Source organism: Protopterus annectens, chromosome 10.part0, assembly GCF_019279795.1.
Source record: "Protopterus annectens isolate FY-2018-M chromosome 10.part0, PAN1.0, whole genome shotgun sequence".
NCBI lineage: Eukaryota > Metazoa > Chordata > Ceratodontiformes > Protopteridae > Protopterus > Protopterus annectens.
Window position 1 is genome coordinate 382,107,122 of NC_056744.1, and position 19,390 is coordinate 382,126,511.

The following is a 19,390-nucleotide window of genomic DNA, read 5'->3' on the forward strand; positions in this document are numbered from 1 at the left end:
GCTTCTAGTAATTTACAGCAAGAAACAAATCAAATGTACTCAGAAATTATTAAAATAAATGAAGCACTGAAGGAGTATATCAAATCAAATAACAAAGGACTGTTAAAAACATAGAAAACATTTTAACTAGCTATTCAGGTGAACTAATAAAACTGCAAAAATCAGAGGCTCAAATGAAGAAAAGGCTTGCTGAGTATGAGACCTCTCAAGAAGAGCTGTTTCAAAAAATGGTAGTTAGAAAGCAGAGCTCACAGAGAAAACCTGAGATTTTCTGCTATGCCAGAAAAACGGGAAGGAACACTATTCATTTTTGAAAGCCCAAATAAGCAGTTGGATTGATATTTCGCAGCAGGATTTGTAGACTGAAAGGGCACTTCCTATATTAGTAAAGATGCAATCATACCAGCAGAGAAAGTTGATCCTGACAAAACTGTGACAGAAATGAAAAGTATTAAAAGTTGCAGACAGCAGAAAGTTTGTGGAAAAAAGATTATATACCAGGCAGAAGAGAAGCAAATTTATCCCAGCAATGTGAGATTCAAGCTGCTGTATCCAGCTGACTTCAGAATATTTTCCTAGAGGATCAAATACATCTTTAGATGCAGAAGAGGCCAAGGAAGAAATAAAAAGTATCCAACAAAAATTGAGCCTGCAAACAGAAGGGGACTGTGCTTCTCATTGTTCTGACAATACAGCTCACAGAGACACTTTGCCAATGAAACATTTTTCAATGTTGCAAAGGAAAATGCTTTATTGACAGAAAAAAAAGCAGAGAAATACCTTGGACTTGAACTGGAGTTTGGTGTTGGCACATGGTGTTGACCAGGAAGACATCCAGCAACACTAAAACCGGTGAATAAAATGGGAGACTATAAAGCATCACATTTGTGAAATATGACTTTGCAAGAAAAACATACCTGAAAAAGACTGGACTTTTGCTGACTTTCTTTACCTTGTGTGTGGACTGCAAAGCATGTACAGCACCTTATGTCATTAATGTTTTGAAGGACACTAAAATGGAAAAAAGTAACTATATGAAAAACTATTTTTGTCCTAATTAGTACTTGTATAAAACATTGCATGTTATATTTAGTAAAGCAGTTTTTGTAGTGGGTAGTCAGGGATATTTTAAATGTGCGTGTGGTGGTGGTGGTAGGGTCTTTACAGTGATTGTTGTATGTGTTAAATATATTAAGGTAAACAAACACTTTTTAGTTGTAAGAAATACAGGTTTTACAGTATAACCAGAGAAGAAAGGATGAACAAAAGCAAGATTATCGGTAATATTCAGTGGTCTTAGGCAGATGGGGTGGGGGTGAGGTGTAAAACTGCACTGATTATATTATATGTAGAATTAAGACACTTTCTCTTATTTTAACATGGGTGAATGACAAGATTAACACCTTTGGCTTAACCTACAAATATGATTTTTGCAAGCAAATAGGCTTGAAAAATAATACAAAATGATGAAAGCCATGAAAAATGCTACATTTTTTACATCTGAAAAGATATTAGCTTGTTTTTTTCATTAGCAAATGTTAAGTGGGAGTAAGAAGTCTGCAGCAGAAGACAGTTGTACATTCTAAGTAAAATTTACAAAGATTCATTGCTTTCTACTTTAACATGGAAGCAAGCTGTCTGCAGTTGGAAGCAATTAATCTTGAGAGTGCTGAGCATTTTGGTAAGGGAAATACAAAATTTATAGGTACAATGGAAAGTAGTTCAATAAAAAATAAAGTTTTAAATAACAGGAAGTGAATAAGACATAGCCTCCCCAGCAGCCTTAATGCTTTAAATAAAACTAAATTGTACACTGCATTAAAGACAGCCAGTACACTTTTTTAGGGCTAAAAGTTAATGCTTTCTGAAAACATACAACATGTTTTTCACATATTGGAGAGGGGCAGAGAAGAGAAAAGAACAGACAGCAATCAGTGTAAATGGGAACACATTCTGCAGCATGCAGTTTAGCATGGGTAAGCATAATTTTAGATTAGGTAATGCCTGTGGGTGCAGCTGTTGGTTTAGGACAGTTTTTTTTTCCTATCTGGAGGGTTAAACTTCATTTTTGTTTAAAGAGATTCATAGTTTTGTGTATTTGTTCTAAGTTAATAGGGGATTGTGGTGTTATGAAAATGTACTGGATTTTTTGTATGTGGGTTATCATTAAAACAAAAGTCCTGAGAAATGTAACACTGGTTCAAATGGAGAGGAGAAGAAACAACCATATAAAGGAAAAGCCTGCCAAATGTTAGTGTATGCACGTAACACAAAAGTTGGAAACACATTAAAAAAAAACTGTCATGTATAATTGGTGGGAAGAATAACTTTTTATCATAAGGGCTATGCTATCCATATTACCTTGGAATGCAAATAGTCTTATAGGAATAGTCAAAAAAAGAAAGCATAATGAACTATACTAAGAGATGAGTTGAGTTCAAACTGAGGAAGCCTACAAGTAAAATAACCAGAGATCCTGTAGATGTACTAGAGATACTTTGAAAATTGTATGAAAATTTGTATAAAGCAGTGAATTGTGGAAATCAAGAAAAAGCATAAATGTATTTATTTATGGAAGACTTAATTATGGCAAGGTTAGAGGGACATGAGGCTCGATGCCTAGCAGTTAAGGTAGGAGGAAATGAGATAAAAATGGTGATGTATAATTAATCTTCAGGAAAGCCTCCAGGAACAGATAGCACTCCTGTGAAAGTTGGAAGTTAAGAGGAAAGAAAGTGATAATGATCTGGAAGATTTTGTTTAACCATATTTTAAAAGGAGGGGAAGTACCAACAACCTGGTGGTTGTATTACCCAAGGATGGTACATAGCCATCAGACCCAGCTTCATATAACCCCATTTAAATTTTAAACAGTGATTATAAAATGTTTATGTCTATACTAGATAAAAGAATAGCAATGTGGTACTAAAATTGATAGATAAGGATCAATGTGGTTTTGTGAAGGGGAGGCAAACATTTGACAACATTAACAGAACAATGATGATCCAGAGGGAGCAGAATGTGTGAACATACCATTGTTGTTGGTGAGTCCTGATACAGGGAAAGCATTCAAGACAGTAAGCTGAGATTTTATGAGTAGGGCAGTGGAAATGCTTGCATTCCCTGATACACTAACAAAGTTAGTTAGAAGGATATATAAAGGATTGGATCTGAGGCAAGAATTAAAGTGGGAGGGATCCTATCTGACAGTTGTGTCTGAACAGAGAATCCAGACAGGTGTGTCCTCTTTCCCCTTTATTAGTTGCATTATAATTACAGTCATTAGAAACGAAAATAAGGGACTCAGAAATACAAGGAAATACTTGGTATAGTAAATCAAGAAAAGTTGTTGCCTTTACTTCCAGGTCATATTATTTTGCACCTGATATAAATTCAGAAAAAGACATTTCAGTGTTGTGAAACATTTTGAGACAGTTTTAACTCTTTTCAAGATATAAAGTTAAAAGGATACAGCTCTAAATTATGTACAAATTGGTTCAGAAATACCCATACTTATGGGGACAGGTTAAAAAAAGCTTCTATTACAGCAGCTAAGAATATGTAGGAAGAGACTGTACAAAAGAAAACACAAAACTGAGAAAATGGATGCTCTCATTCATAGATGTGGCTAGTAAGATACAAGCAATGAAAATGTTTTTAGTCCCTTTAGTTTTATATATGGGTCAGGCATGTTTTAATCAACCAAATAAGAAGTCTTGGACAATCATTAAGATTTGAAGGAATTTATCTGGGAGGTAAACAGAAGCAGAGTTAAATGGGATAAATTGATCATTTCAATAGAAAAAGGTAGGTTAGGATTACCTGATTTGAAAGGATATTTTAGATCTACACTGTTTTGGCTCATACACAACACAAGCAGAAGGTTATAATTCAAAGTGGAAAGGGATTATGATGAAGCAGGGGGGGGGGGGGATTTTGAATGCAGATCATTAAGAAGGAATAATAACAACCATACAGAATCTTATAATCAAAGCGGCAGAAGGTAGACTAAGAACTAAGCCACCATCTGAGATTTTGCCAATAGGGATTACTGCTAGAGGGTTACAGAAAATAGGCAAGTGGGGGCTGGAATTTACTGTAGAAAACTGACAAAAGAACTGGGAGCAAATAACCAGAGAGGGAAATAAGAGTGGGCTGAGGCCAAGAATACATTTGGACTGCATACTACAGACTGCCTTCCCTACCAGGGACTGACATTAGAAAATAACCAGACAGGGATAGGGGAATCTTAACTGAAAGGCCTGCTCTGGCAGAGTTTTTTAGTTGAATCTAGAACAGAGGCTGCTGTTAAAAAAGGGATAATTAGTAAGGCAAATAAAATATTGCTTGATAACTGTAAGAATCAATCTCAGGAGGTTAGAAAAGATTGGAAGAGAGACTGGGAAAGCAATTTACAAGAGAAAATGGGAGGACTTACTTATGGCTCCTAAGTACGCAACTAAGTCCAGACAGTTTAGGATCTTTGGTTGGAAGTGTTTGAATAGGTAATTTTACATACCAAGCAGACTTTAAAGAATTTTTTCCTCAGGTAGATGGCACATGTTGGAGGTATGATGGGGAAGAAACAGGTAACAGGAAATATATGTTTTGGAAATGTAATAAGCAGGCATATTTTAAAAAATTCCTATACAATACTCTGTCAGAAATATTGAGTGAACAAATGGCTGCAACTAAGGAAATTATTTTTTGAGCTGGGACACAGGACAGGTAAGCAAGTACTAGGCTGGCTACCCTTCCAGGCCATTTTAAGACTATCCAATTTCCATTAAAGGTGAGACTCAAACAATGTACCTTGTGTCTGTAAGGTAAACACCTTAAGCATTATGCCAACCCAAAATATGGAGCACTTCATGAATTTCCATGTGCTCCACAGGGGACATGCTAATCCTCTCAGTATTGTTCCAGTTTTAATACATGTGCTGCCAAAGAATCTGAATTGCCTAGACATAGTAAAGCCATATTAACTTGGCTGCCAAAAAAACAATTACTAAGAAATGGAAATCAAAGTCTAAACCAAATGTACTTGGAAGTTTTGATTAGTATAAAAAAGATAATATAAATAAAAGAGGGATCTTTAGAAAAGGGAAGGAGCAAATATAAAAATAAACAGAATTTATGGGAAGAATACATGCGGAAGAACTTTCAGGAGGAGGATAAGGTTTAAGGAAGGCAGGGATTTGAAAATTTATGTAATGTTGGACTGAAGAGCATTACAAAGAAAGAATATGAACTGTATAATGTGTGTAAATGGCAAAATGTCGATATTTTGTGTTTTCTTTTCTGTTAATGTACGTTTCTCTATATCTTAAGTGTTAATTTACTAAAGGTGTTTAAAAAAAGATTTCTGGCTTTTCCTTCTTGATTTTCAGAAGGACTTTGGAATCAGAGTGGGGGGCAAACAGCATAAAGAATTTTCGCCTTCCATGAGAAGGACATGGCCATTGTTTTCCATGCTTCTGGGCATGGTAGCCTAGAAGAGAACAATGTGAGTTGCCTGTTCTGAGTGGAGGTAAAGAGATCTATCTGCGGAGTACCTCACTGATGGACAATGCCTGGGAAGACCTCCCAATTTTACATCTATACATAGCAGCTTGTACTGGATCTGCTCAGGAAATCTGCCACTGTGTTCCTCTTCAATGAGATATATACTACCTGTAGAGACTGGCTGTGCTGGATAGCAATGCCCCAAGCAATCACTGCTAATCGGCAGAAGGGACAGGACTTTATGCTCCCCTGCTTGTTCATATACCACATGACTGTGGTAAAGTCTGTGTAGATTCAGAGAGGACTGGGAGTCCAAAGATGATTCAAGGAATGAAGAGGTAGGATGGCAGCCTTCATTTCTTTGACATGTATATGATTTTTGCTGTCTGAAGTTGACCAATCCCCTTGGACTTTTTGTTAAGATAATGTTCTTGAAACATTCTCCATATGCTATGTAGGATGCATCTGTGTAAAGGTTCAGCAAAGGGTGGACACCAGAAAGGGCATTCCAGGATTGAGTGAAATCTGGTTGATTCACTATAGATTTATCTTCTTGATTAAGGGCAAGAGAGGAATTGAGAAGTTCAGAGTATGGCATTGCTAAGCCCAAAATGATTTCAGATTCAATCTTCCTCATGTGGAGTCTGGCAAAGGGTATCATAGGAACTGCCTCCTCCATGTAACCCAGGGATCTCAAAATCTCTCTCTGGTTGAAGCCACATGCAAAGGTCGAAGAGACTGAAGATAGTCTGTGAGGAAATGGAGTTTGTCTTGAGGAAGTAAAGTTCTCATTGACCTAGTATTGAATCTGCATCCTAATAAAGCCAGATCTTGGAATGGGGTCGAGAGATTATTTTTGACGTCCATAAAAACTCGACAAAGTGTAAGAGGTCCACTGTGAAATGCAGATATTTTATCACAATATCCTTTGATAGGGCATGAATCAAGATAATATGCAGATAAGGGAAATTTGAGTTTCTTGAAGTCTGTAAAAGGCAAAAAGACAGGAGTCAGGTACTTTGCAAACACCCCTGAGGCAGTATAAAGACCAAAGGGTAAAGCACATAAATGAAACTGAAAAAGTAATGTACACAATTTTATGAATTTTCTGCAAATTGGGTGACTAGATATATGCAGATGGTGTTCTTTACTTGCCATGTCACTAAGGATTGAAGGGTCAGCATTTTGAAACTTGGAAACTATACAAAGGTATTGAAAGAGGATAGATCAAATTTCCCTGTTTCCTGGGAACCAAAAATAAATCCCTTTTCTGAGTTGGTGAGATGGAACTATAACTCTATTATTTCCTGACAGAACAGCTCTTAGAGGACCAGTAAGACTATGGGGATCTGGCTTTGTGTTGAATCTGAAGGATTCCTGAATGAAATGGAAGAACAATTGAAAACATTCTGCATCCCTTTTAAAGGATGTAGAGAAGCTGTTTATTTGCTATCGATTCCCAAACAGGAAGTGATGGAGTACTTTCCTGTAAAGAGGAAAAGGGGATTGGCTGAGATAGGGAGGCAAAGGAAGTGAGACACAAGAAGGACAGTTTGTCACCAATGGATGGTTTAGTCCATTTGAATTCATGTTTATCTATCTTGGAATTTCTTTTTGGAGAATAATTGTCCCTTTCTGGGAAGGTTTCTAATCTTTTTGAAATAAAAAGGTACCAGGCTTAGAAGAATAGCTCCTTTGAAAGTTTGGAACAAGTGAAAGAAAGATCATCTCGAAAGCCTGCATAATCTTGCGTCTCTCCTGAAAACTTCTGAAAGGTCTGCAGCAGCAGGACCATAAATGTGTTCTTCTTTGTCCACATGGAAATCCAAAAGTTTGGATTTAACATCCTCTGGTAAAAGGACTGCAGTCAAGCTAAGAGAATCTTCTTAGTAAAGAGACAGTAACAGCTACCCTTGAAGATGTATCAGGTACACCATAACTGCACTTGATACCTAGCAACTTGAGAGGCAGAATTCAGAAGGGAAAGAAATAAGTCGTATATTTCGATTCTGGCAAATCTCCCCCAGTACAGACAAATCCTATTGAACCATATGAGCACAAAAGGCTAAGGTAGCAGAGGTATACAGATTTTTGCCATACCTATCGATAGCTCTACTATCTTTCTCAAACGGCAGAGCTTTGGAAGAAGGGAGAAGTTTACTAGGCTTATCAGAGGTCAGGAAGATTACAGCAGGGTTAGAATGGCTTTTATAGAAATAATTAGGGGAGTCTGGATCCTTATAAAATCTGTCAGGTTCCTTAGGGGCAGGGCGGCAGAGGGCCAGAGATTCTGTATTAGGGGAAGCAGTAGCAACAGTATTCTGTAAAGCTTCTAAAAACAAGAGGAATTGCAAAAGGTTTAGGAAATCACATCTACAAGAGATCATAATTTTTTTTTGCATATTTGACACCTGTAACCCCAAATGACAGTTCTTCTAAAGGAGAATCTGGGGTATAGTGTCTTCTTTTTCAGATTCACAACTGACAGGGAAATGAATCTGTGAGGAATATGCCAAAGAATATACTTCCGAATCAGAGTCCTCATCCTCAGAAGAGGAAAATCTTTTCTTTTTAAAAGTAGTAGCAGAAGAAAAAACGGTCTGCGTTTATGGTATTTTTTTAGTGGTGAAATTACCTATGGAGCTCCAGGAATATAATTTACAATTTTACAGAGTAACAAATGACTGGGAAATAGGTTTTCTACATTTATATGCTCAATTTCTAAACATGTTGACTTTTATATAACTGTTGCCACTAAGTGTCAAATCAGCACTAGAGTTGTTTATTGTTGAAAATTACTTTACCCCCTGCCTACCCGCATCAATGTCCTCTGTATGCTCTGTTTACCTACTAAGTACAGACCTGAGGGTTTTACATAACATTGTTTATAAGTAACTTCTCAAGCTAGTGTGATGTTTTGCAGAAGCTAATTTAGTTGTGTTTTACTCCTTGTCACATAAAACTAACTTTACATTCAGCTCCCTAACAGAGTGACCAAACTTTACTGTTGATGCAAATGGTTAATTACACTTCATTTTCATGTAACTGCATTAGCAAAATGCCCTAGTGTATTTACTTAGGTTGATGCCACAGGCCATCAGATTACCTTCATCCCTATGAATGTAGCACCTTTACAGGTACAATCCTGATGAAACTTCCTGTCTAACCTAAACTAGTAACAACCTCCACCACCCCGAAACAGATGAAAGAAGTTAAATGCAGTATGAAGGGGTTTTGGTAGAACCTTCCTCTTCTGACCTGCCCACCTACTCCTTAAACAAAGAGTAAATGGTATGAACCAGTGACCCCAGCCTGGTCATGTGCGACTTCCCACATTTACTGTAATACTGTATTACAGAACTTCTGTTGTATCATATTACCATTACAGGAAGGATACTGTCCTGCTAGAAACAAGAGAGTCAATGACAAATAAAGTCATAGATTAGCAATGAAGTTAAGCAAACTCTCATCTCTCACAATGAAGCCAAGTCTAAGTACCTAAGCACCTCAGAGCAACTGGATTATGATCAGTGTAACCTATTAAGTAGTTACCATAAAAAGTATTTCATGAAGTAGAACAAAAAGCCCCTCTGTGGTAAATAAAGGGGATTCGGAAAAGAAAGAACTTGGCAGGAAGGTCCAAACATACTCAAAGCCGTGCAATTTACAATAGCACAATGCAATAACTGAAGTCAACAGTTAGTTAAGTATTTGTGAATATTTGTACCCCATTTCAGTAATGTTAAACAACCTCACTTTGGGGTACTCGGTATTACAGCAGACTGCATGTTTGGATTCCAAGGCAACTTCAAGATCTCCAGGCATCGCTTTCCAAAGTAAATAATTGGTTCTATGAAATTTGTTAGAATTCAGACAGCCTCTACTACCAATTTCTTATGTAGGTATGCACTGCCATCCCACTAATATGTATCACTGTCTCATCTCTCTTTACTGGTGCTGCCCAGGTTCTGCCCGATTCTCCCAGCATGACCCCTTAAGTCTGACTTTGTTATTCTTGGACTTGGTCAAAATACTGGAAAAGGTACCTGCTGTGCAACTACAATCACACACTAAGCCCTACAATTTGTTCTCCATCTATCAGTACAAACGCAACACAAGCAATCACAAATAGACTATAACTTGCAACGGAAGCTGATTGACTCACCAACAGCGCTTTTATAAATCCTACTAAGTGCTTTTGCTGACTTGGCCATACACTATTGGATAAAGAGCTGGACATCTCTGACCTTGGACCCTCTTCCCTGAATTGGTTTGCAGACTATCTACAACACATCTATGTCAAAGTAATGAGTGGATCAATGCGGTCTCATTATCAGCTAATAAAAATCGAGAGTTCTGCAAGGTTTTGCACTTAAACCTTTACTTTTCACATTCCATATTTATTTTCTTACTATTTTACTTGGCATCCTCAACATTCTCCTTTTCACTGATGACCTGGAGAACTCGGCATTTGGGAATTCTCTTTTGATTGGCAATTTATCTGTCGAACAGTTATGACTTACAGTTAATCTCATAAAGCCTAAAACATTGCCTTCTGGCACCCAGTAATTTCTTAGCACATTCCAAGACAAATGGAGTACCTCTGGTCCAGAAGGTAGACTGCCTGAAGATGTTCTATTTTACAAGTACCTGTGTGACTGGCTGGACCTGTCAAAGTCTCTCACAACTCATACTTATGATGGGGAGAAGAAAGTCTCTGACACATAGCACACCTGCTACAAACCTGCTAAGTATAATATATGGAAAATAGTCCTGTTTCTAGCCTTTGTCTGTGAACCTACAAGCCACGTGTGCCTCCTCCACTCATAACTACCACAGACTCCAGACTTATAACATGAGCACACAAGAAGCAGCAGACATGTCTCACTATCATCAAGGCAAGGTTGCTCCACCATCCCCAAAAAATCTTCCTACTGCTTTGCATGTTCCTTCATAATGTGACAAATCTTCAGCACTCAGCTCCTCGTGACACCTGATTAAATTCAAATGTAACTTAACACTCCCCGTTCATGGATTCATCAACAGACTCACAGCTCCATATTACTCATTAAATCATTCAGCTAAAGCCTCCTTGTTTGGAAACCCAGTACTCTAGAACTGAATCAGCATGCCACTCTAGCAACCTTCTCCAAAGAACTCAAAACATTTAGAAAAATACCCAAAACACTGGAGTACAGGTGTTTAAAAAAATGAAAACTGAGTGAAACAGTCTAAATCGTGCCAATGCTTTGTACAGCTTACGATGCTGTCTTGTTTACATCGTGCATTTGTTAGTAACAATACTATGTATCTATATTGTACTTTTAACTGTTAGCCTAAACTATTACTTTCCTTACTCATGTGACCACAGGTTGTTTTAATTTACTATAACTGGGTCAAGTATGAAAAAGGGTCCTAATGGGTCTAGCGTATTTGCCTGCAATATAAATAAATAAAAATATATTGCACCATGGATGCACATTCCTGTATATATTGTCAACACCTTCCCAGTACGGAAACATGCGTAAAAAACTTCTCCAAGGCCAGCTTCATGCTACTCAAGTCAGAAGCGACAAACTTCATGACACCCATGCAGACGGGAACTGAAAGTTCGACTGCCAAATCCTACACTAAAGCACTGTATGAGCACATCCATTTGAGCATGAATCGTGCCATCCCAAACAGAACCAAGACACTCTCCTCCAAAAAAAGGAAGCCAATCTGGTGGTCCCCTGTCATAAACAAACTATACAACAGAAGGAAGAAACTGTTGCAGAAAAGAGGAAAATCCCAGGATGCAAAAAACTCCCTTACCAGCCTCAGTAAGAAGCTGAGATCCCTCATAAAATCCTCCAAAGCTAGTTACGAAAACAAAATTGCCAAAGATTCCAAAGACAACCAGAAGGCATTCTATAACTATGTCAAGAATCTAAATGGCAATGCTCAGATCTGCTCTGAGCTACAACAGAATGGCATTAAATATACTGATCCCAAGGACATTGCCAATATCCTGGCAGATCGATTCAGTGCCAACTTCACCCCCTAAATGGCCCATCTCAATACTGGAAGATTGCCAAATTCTGGTAATCACGGCCACACAGGTAGAATCTACACTCTCCAAAGCTAAGAATACAGCATCCATGGGACCAGACGACATCCCAGGCTGTGTACAACATGAACTACAAAATGAACTGGCACCTCACCTAAGTGTCATGTTTAAACATAGCCTCGCCTCAGGCTTCATGCCCACTGAGTGGTGCACAGCTACAGTTATCCCACTCCACAAGGGGGGATCCACCTTGGATCCCGGGAACTACCGTCCCATCAGTCTGACAAGCCTGATCTGCAAGGGCATGGAACACATTATCATGGAACTTATAAACAAAGACATTGTCAACCTTCAAACACTAGACCCCACCCAGTCTGGGTTTGTGAAGGGCCGATTGTGTCTCCTGAGCCTGACTGACTTCTTCGAATCAGTCTCCAGAGCCGTGGATGAGGGTAAGGCGGTCCACACAGCCTATCTGGACCTCGCCAAGGCCTTCAACACCATCCCCCACTCTGGAATCATAGATAAACTTACTAAGCTGGGCATAAATCCCTACATCACTCGATGGGTTACCAACTGGCTTACTGCCAGAACCCACACTGTAAAAGTAACCAACTCCAAATCCAGCTCCAGACAAGTGACAAGTGGAGTACCTCAGGGTTCAGTCATGGGACCGCTCTTGTTTGGCATCTACTTCTCTGAAGTACAGGCCAACACTAAGGGACTCTGGCTAACAAAGTTCACAGAGGACTGCAAACTGGGAGCCATTATTGAATCTCCAAATGATGTGGATAGTCTACAAAAGGGCCTTACAGAAACAGATGCTTGGTGCGAGAGCCATGGGCTCAAGCTCAATGCCAAGAGGTGTACAGTTATCCCCTTTGGGAAAAAACATGTATCCATGAATTACCACATAGGTGGCAGTACACTAAACACTGAAAGTGTGATAATAGACTTAGGAACACAGGTGGACAGTGGTCTCACCTTCGATAACCACATCGTCACAACAGTCAGGAAATCCTTCTATGTGGCACACCTCATCACTAAGGGCTTTTCAGCCAGAAAAAAGAAGGTCATTGTCCCACTGTACTCATCCCTCATTAGACCCATCATAGAGTACAATGCCTCATTTGGTATGTACCTCACACGACATCTGCAACAACTGGAAACACCGCAGAAACACCTCACTAAAAGGTCTAAAGCTGATGCCCTATGCTGACCAACTAAAAAAAAGTACAGTTTTGTACCCACCATAAATGTAGATGTTCGAAGATCCACATTGCTGCAGTCCTTACACTTGGGTAGTCCGCTGTCCTCGGTCGGCCCGAATATCAAAGTATTAGGCTGACGTCGGTCAAGGCGCTTAAGACTGACCTCAGGACGTCAGGGTACAAATGCGCATGACCGACGTCATATCCTCAGTCTTTTCTTGCCCCAGATGTCAGAAGACCCTAAACAGAAAGGTCAAAACCAAAAGACAGCAAAAAACAACCAACCACCCTTGCACTAATCATATGTACAATATATACAATATCCACAATATTCACAACCCAAACCACACAACCGCCTCTAACTACAGAGGGAAGGAGGGAGGTAAATTGGACTGCAGCAATGTGGATCTTCGAACATCTACATTTATGGTAGGTACAAAACTGTACTATGTTCTTCATCTCACATTGCTGCAGTCCTTACACTTGGGTAGAATCCCAAAGCAGAGGTAAGGGAGGATGGCCACACTATAAAGCAGTAGGAGCTGCTAAAATGCCCTGTAAAATTGCAGTGGCAAAACCAGCCCTAGATTTAGAGTAAAGTGGAAGGTGGTAATGCTTAGAGAAAGTATGCACTGAACTCCAAGTAGCTGCCTCCAAAATATCTTTAGTTGCCACCCCCCTTAAAAAGGCTGTAGAAGTGGCAGTAGCCCTAGTGGAATGAGGCCTAATCCCAGCTGGAATCTCCTTACCATGATGGGAATAACAGAAAGCAATACAAAACCCAATCCACTTAGAAATAGTTTGTTTTGACACAGGCTTGCCCTGAGAACCCAAAGCAAATGAAACAAATAACTGCTGAGACTGCCTGAACCCCTTAGTTCTGCTTAAATAATATCGCAACTGCCTGTGTATATCCAAGGTGTGCAAAATCTTTTCCCCTTTATTTTGGGGGTTTGCATAAAAAGTAGGCAAATGAATAGTTTGGTTTAAAGCCACACTAGAAACCACTTTAGGCATAAAGGAAGGATTAGTATGAAAAGATACCCTATCCTTATGGAAAATTAAGAAAGGCTCAACTGCCATAAGGGCCTGTAATTCAGAAACCCTTCTCGCAGAGGTAATGGCCAACAAAAAAGCAGTCTTCCATGATAAATATTTCAACTCGGCAGTAGCTGCAGGCTCAAAAGGTTGTAGAGTGAGTTTCTCCAACACAAAATTGAGATCCCAAGCAGGAGTAGGAGCTCTACGTGGGGTCTTATATTCTTTGCCCCTCTAAGGAATTGCTTAAACAAAGGATGAGAAAATAATGGTGGGTCACAGTCATAGTGAGCAGAAATTGCTGCAGCATGAACCTTAATAGAAGAGAAGGACAAACCTTTGTCCAGTAACTCAGCAAGATATTGAAGAGCCACACTTAAATTAGGCTTAGAAACATCAAATTCCTTTGCTGCACTCCAAAATAAAAATCTCTTCCATTTATCTGCGTACACTTTCCTTGTACTAGGCCTTCTGGCCTCCAAAATAACATTCAAAACTTGCTGTGGAAGCTGAGACCCTCCAGGGTTTAAAACAGAATATGCAAGGCTGTTAGGTGAAGAGAGTGAAGTTTGACATTGAGTAAATGACTGTTCTCCTGAGACAGCAGGTGTGGAATCGAAGGCAAAGGCCATGGAGGCTCCGTACCAGACTTCTCAGTAATGGGTACCAGTGCTGTCGAGGCCAATCTGGAGCTATTAAAATCATCTTTGGCTTGTCCTGTCTGACCTTTAGGAGTACCTTTGGGAGGAGAGGCAGAGGTGGAAAGGCATACACATGAAGATTGCTCCAATTGAAAGAAAGAGCATCCACTTTCCAAGCTGTGGGATGAAACCTTTTTGTGCAAAACTTTGGCAGCTGGTAGTTTAGTGGAGAAGCGAACAGATCTATGTCTGGAGTTCCCCATGACACTGTCAATTTCATGAGGATCCAATTTCCACTCGTGGGGATCCATAATTCGTCTGCTCAACACATCTGCTAAGGAGTTCTGTGCTCCCGGCAGAAACCTTGCCTGAAGATTTAGCTGTAAACTGAGAGCAGTCTCCCACAAAATCATTGCTTGTCTGCATAGAGGATAAGAATGTGTTCCCCTTGCTTGTTGATGTACCACATGACAGTTGTGTTGTCTGTTAGAACCAACACCTGCCCTGGAAGAAGTAAATCCTTGAAAGCCATTAATGCAAATTGGACTGCTAACATCTCCTTCAAGTTGATATGTAGATGTTGTAGTCTGACAGGCCACGTGTCTTGTATCCACTTTCCATTTAGATGAGCTCCCCAAGCTTTGTCTGAGGCATCTGTCGTTAGAATCTGACTCGCCTCTGGCCGGGTCACAGAGAGTCCCTTGTTTAGGTGACATTCCTGAGCCCACCACAAAAATTCCTTTTGAATGCAAGGTATTATCTGAATGACAGTGTCCATATCTTGGCAGTGCTGTGTCCATACATTTTTGAGATACCATTGTAGCTTCCTCATATGCAGTTTGGCATTGGGAAGCACCAGAATACAAGATGCCATGAACCCCAAGGCTTGAAGGACTGTCCTTGCAGTCAGCCTGGACTGATGAGACAATTGATGGAAGTAAAGGGAAAGATTCTTTTGTTTGTCCGGGGTCAAAAGGCCATCTGGGATGCTGTATTCAGTCTCACACCCAGAAAGCACATGTCCTGAGAGGGTACTAGACTGGACTTTATTTCGTTCACAGAATACCCTAGGCATCTTAGCACTGCTATCACATATTGCAAATGATGAAGAAGTTCGTCCCTTCCTTGGGCCAGAATCAGGCAATCGTCCAAATAAGGATAGATCTGTATTCCTTTTAGCCTGAAGAAAGCTATCACTGGAGCCAGAACCTTCGTGAACACTCTGGGCAGTAGATAAGCCAAAGGGCAATGCAGAGAACTGATAATGAGAAGTCCCAGCTCAAAACGCAGATACTTCCTGCAACTTAGCCTGATAGGAACATGAAGGTAAGCCTCCTTGAGATCCAGAGTCACCATCCAGTGATCTTTGCCCAGCAGAGGTAAAAGCTGTTGTAACGTCAACATTTTGAACTTGGGAATTTCCAGATAAGTGTTGAGGATAGATAAATCCAAAATTGGTCTCCACGTGTTCCCCTTCTTTGGTACTAGGAACAGGCGAGAATAAAATCCTAGGCCCACTTCTGGCAGAGGGACTGGCTGTATGGCTCCTATTTGAAGCAGCAGAGAAATTTGTTTGTGAGCCTCTATTCTTTGCTGAGGAGGAACGTCTGGCATGCCTTTGAAAGGAGGTAAAGTATGGAAATAAAACTTGTAGCCTTGGTGTATAATATCCAATACCCATCTGTCCTGGGTAATTAAACTCCAATTTTCTCTGAAGAGTGCCAACCTTCCTCCCAAAGGTGCTGCCAGACAAGAAGGCTCTGGCAGCTGAAAAGGTAGGTCATTGGGCCTGTTTACGAAAGGACTGGCCCCTGCCCTCACCCGAAGACTGTGCAGGTGAACTCCCTGTTCTAGGTCTGAAAGAGCCCTGAGCTCTGCCCCTACCACGTCTAGATCTTCCCCTAGACTGTGAATCATAGGAAGGGTACGTCCACCCCTTAGCAGGCCAATTCCTGCTAAACTTCGGAGGCTGAACCTGCAAAAAATCTTTAACAGCCTGCATAGACTTAGCCGTGTCTTCCATTTTCTTTAAGACTGCCTCCACAGGTGACCCAAACAACACATCAGACTGTAAAGGAGCATCTAAAATCCTTGTCTTAACATGGTCAGATAAATTCTGATCCCTCAGCCAGGAGTGCCTGCGAAGAACTGACCCAGTGGCAGCCACCCTAGACGAGACCTGTACAGCATCAAAACCACATTGTAAAGAATGCTTACCCACCTGTTCAGAAACATGTACCAAATCTTGTAATTCTTTACACTCAATGCCTTCAGCCAGAGCATCTACCTTAGACTTCAATTGAGAAAGAAGATAGTTTTGATATTTCAACATGTGAAACTGGCAATTCAAAGCCCTCATAGCTAAGGTGGAAGAAGTATAGACTTTCTTTCCCCATCTATCCAAAGCTCTGGCCTCTTTATCTGGAGGAACTGGATTTTTTACAACAGAGGCCTTGACGCCCTTAGGTCCCTGACTAACAGTTTCTGGGTCCGCCCTAGGACTCTTATAGAGATATTTATGAGCTTCAGGCACCCTGTAATACCTGTCCGGTTTAACAGGAGCAGGAGGTAAAGAATCAGGATTAAGTGAAGCCTCTGCAAACACATCTTCCACAACATCCAGAACAGGTGGTATAGCCAAAGGCCTATGCTGGGGTAAAAGCAAAATTCCTAAGCCTTTTCCTGGAATCAGAGAAGTCCTGACCTTCCCACTTAAAATGTTCCCTCATGGAATGAAGAGTCTCTGAAAAAGAAAAATCCTCTGGAGGAGAAGCAGAAGGAGTAGAATCATCCATATCAGAATCAGAATACGGAGAATACTCCTGCAAGTCTTCAGCCGAAGACTCTGAAACATCCGAAGCCTGCTCAAAACTCCCCAACTCTGGTTCCACCCTAGGCCTCTTATCAGGAGGGGGCAAAGAACCTCTAATCAAAGTAATTAAATCTTCTGCCATTTTAAGCATGTGCTTCTTGGGCACAGATCCTGATGAACTAGGAGTGACACCAACAGAAGCTAAACCTGGCCTGCCTCTGGGAGAAGCCTTGGAAACAGAAGGAGAGGGCCTAACCACCCTAGGAAGGGAGGGGAGTACAGTAACCTGGGAAGCCCCTTCAGCCTGACCTGCCTCCTGAGAGGCCACATCCTGCAATATCAACGTCTCCCCCTGGGACTCCAGAGAAGCCTCCGGCGGAACCACCGGTTCCACTGACGCCTCTAAAGAACCGGCGTCCGTGCGGACGACTCTTCTTGCCTGGGTTTAGCTGCTTTGTCTTTGCGCTTCTTGAAGAAGCGGCGGAGCATCCGGCGGCATATTATAATTGCACCGCTTCCCGAAGACCAACCTGGCACAATCTAACCTTCGCTTAATAGTGCGCTTATTGAACCTAGCACAAAAGCGACACCCAACAACGTCGTGCTCAGGCCCCAAACAAGGAATACACAAAGTATGATAATCTCTATGCGGTATCTGTTTCCCACAAGAAATACAGTTATTCACTTTTTCTGACATCCGGTAAACCACTGAGGCAAGAAAAAACTAAAATATTCCCCAACGGGGTACTTAGCCAACTTTGACTCGGTCTGAAACTCCGAATTCGAAAAATTTCAGAATGCCGAACGGCACTTGCAATGCTGCTTCTGCATCGGACCATGCAGCAAAAAAGACTGAGGATATGACGTCGGTCATGCGCATTTGTACCCTGACGTCCTGAGGTCAGTCTTAGGCGCCTTGACCGACGTCAGCCTAATACTTTGATATTCGGGCCAACCAAGGACAGCGGACTACCCAAGTGTAAGGACTGCAGCAATGTGAGATGAAGAACATCTCCAGCTATACTCTGTCGCATATCGTCTACTCAGAAGCAATCTCTGCTTAACATACAAGGCCATGTCAAACCCAGAGCTGTTGGACATGCTACACTTAAAAAAATCCCAATCCATCAGAGCCACATGCTCCAGGGATCTAAACCTTGTCATCACAATGAAAAAAAAATGCTGGAGACTCCCCATACTCTGAAATAGACTGCCCACAGATGTCAAGCAAAGCGCCACCTTGCCCTCTTCAAAAGGAACTTTGATAACTGGATGGGAGATAGGAAATTTACCCCAGGGATCACGTCAGTCACCCTGCTAGACAGGGGTCCAGGGAAGTAAATATTGTGGGAAGAAACAGCCAGGGAATTGTTATGGCTAGGCTTGTACAGGCCCTAGGGCTGATAGCCTAGTATCAACCTATGAACCTATGAACATAAAACAACAAACTACACACGAAAGATGCACCATCCAGATGGGCTCAACCTTCACTTCACTAACCTTTACAGCAACATATTTCTTCTCAACAAGAATTACTACCATTCCCTACTTCTTTCCACTGTCTTTGAGTTACTTACTCCTTGCAGTCGCTATACTCTAATTCTCTCAGCATCTATTCCAGTTGACCTGTTTTATAACACATCTTCACAACTTCTCTGGTACATATGCTTACTATGGTCTCTTACAGTACATCTTGGCATACTAATTTGTTGTTGTTGTTGTCTTTTGGCTTTTCCCGGTTAGGGATCGCCACAGAGTAACTCCAATCCGCTAATGATTGGCAGTAGATTTTCACAAAAGCTAAGGTGCCAGCTCGACGTTCAACCTTCAATGAAGGCACGCCCATTTATGCATGTCTTTCGAACACCCACCCAACCTCAGGGAGGACATGCAGACTCCACACAGAAGGCACTCCCGCACTCCCGACGAGAATTGAACGGGAGAACCACTTGCTGTGAGGCAACACTAATTTGAATATCTGCAAAATAACGACTTCTAAACTTTAGCTGTTAACCATAGTACATCAGTGCAGTCTATATAATGCAAAAACTTGACGTCTTCACTGTTCACCATTGGGCAAGAACAGTCTGCAAACTGTACACATTTACCACAGCAAATGAGGTGCTTCAGCCCT

At 40.8% G+C, this 19,390-nt stretch overlaps 1 protein-coding gene and 1 pseudogene across 2 annotated transcripts in view; both read right to left on the bottom strand.

The window, feature by feature from the left end:
• The window catches only part of CCHR10.PART0H1orf21 (chromosome chr10.part0 C1orf21 homolog), a 1,277,964-nt gene that overhangs the window by 323,321 nt on the left and 935,253 nt on the right, over window positions 1-19,390 (bottom strand). The window lies entirely within an intron of this gene.
• Window positions 4,854-4,952, bottom strand: LOC122814663 (annotated as a pseudogene).